Source organism: Thamnophis elegans, chromosome 8, assembly GCF_009769535.1.
Source record: "Thamnophis elegans isolate rThaEle1 chromosome 8, rThaEle1.pri, whole genome shotgun sequence".
Taxonomy (NCBI): Eukaryota; Metazoa; Chordata; class Lepidosauria; order Squamata; family Colubridae; genus Thamnophis; species Thamnophis elegans.
In genome coordinates this window covers 31286593-31288289 of record NC_045548.1, presented here as the reverse complement: position 1 = coordinate 31288289, position 1697 = coordinate 31286593, and positions in this window count along the sequence as shown.

The window sequence follows — 1697 nt, the reverse complement described above, 5'->3', positions numbered from 1 at the left end:
ACCTGGAGAAAGGGAGAGGGGCGGAACACCCCTCTTGGACCATATATATTTTTTTACTATATGTTATACTGGACTCTCTACTGGACTTGGCAGAAGATATAAGCCTTGTACGGACTTTGCGCGCTTGCGCAATTTTTAACTGGTATCGTGAGTGCATGGGATTGCATGTGATTGAGTGAATGATCCCACTTTTTTATTATTCCATTACCACTGTATTTTATGTGTTTTAATTATTATGTGGGGACTGTCTGGTGAACAAATGAGTGTGTTTGATTCGGAGGGCCTGTCGAGGAACGCGGGAGCCATAGGGGTGGTTGAGGGAACCACGGACACGGGAGTGGGCCGGAGCATCACGGTCGTAACAGGGAGGGGCAGATATGGCGGGGACTTTAGGGCTGGCCATTACCGGGGAAGGAGGGCTCGCTACGTCATAGAGATCCCTCCTTCCGGCCCTACGAGTCCCACTCCAAGGCCAGATGGCGCGAGTAATCAGGACCCTGGTCTCAGGCTGTTGTCGCTAAATGCCAGGTCTGTTCACAAGGCTCCCCTCGTCCGGGACTTAATTTTAGACGAGGGGGCAGACCTGGCATGTATTACTGAAACCTGGCTGGGCCCGGAGGGAGGAGCCCCCTCGTAGAGATGTGCCCAGAAGGCTTTCAGGTGCTCCATCAGCTGAGAGCCCAGAGAAGGGGTGGAGGTGTGGCAATTGTTATCCGAGAGTCTCTAGTACCTCGTAGGATCCCTGCTCCGGAGCTTGTCGGGTGTGAGTCCCTGCTGGTGAAGTTGGACCTCAAGGGTCAAGTGGGTTTGCTGTTAACGTACCTGCCTCCCAACAGCGTTGCAGCAGCCTTCCCCTCGCTCCTCGAGTCAGTAGCCGAGCTGGCAGTTGAGTTCCCCAGGCTCATGGTTCTGGGGGATTTCAATTTGCCTTAGCTCGGTGAACACTCTGATGGAGCGCAGGAGTTCATGGCTTCCATGACAGCCATGGGCTTGACCCAGGTAATTCGGGGCCCAACCCATTCAGCGGGTCACACGCTCGACCTCGTATTTCTCTCGGAGCAGTGGACTTGTGATCTTGGTCTGAGGGGTAATGAGATCATACCCCTGTCGTGGTCAGACCACTGCCTACTGAGGCTTGACTTTCGGAGACCAAACCTCCACTGTAGGGAGGAGGAACCGACCAGATGGTTCCGCCCCAGGCGACTTATGGACCCCTTGAGGTTCCAAACGGAGCTTGGGGTTATTCCTGATACTCTCGCCCACAGTCCGGTGGAGACCCTGGTTGCTGCCTGGAACTCGGCAGCATCAGAGTCTCTTGACCGGATTGCGCCACTACGGCCACTCCGAGGCAGTGGATCCAGGAGGCCTCCTTGGTTTACCGAGGAACTCCGGGAGAGGAAGCGCCGGAAGAGACGCCTAGAGCACCTATGGAGGTCCAACAAATCCGAATCGAGCCGAGCACTTCTAACATCGTGCATCAAGGAATTCATCAGGGCAATTAGGACGGCAAAAAGAGCTTATATTGCCACCTTGATCGCCTCCGCTGAGTCGCGCCCAGCCGCCCTGTTTAGGATAACCCGTTCCCTCCTAAATAGGAGGGTTACGGAGGATCCCCTGCAGGGTAGAGCTGAGGACTACGTCCAGTTCTTAGCGGACAAAGTTGCTCGGTTTCGGTCGGAGTTGGACTCCGATTCTGC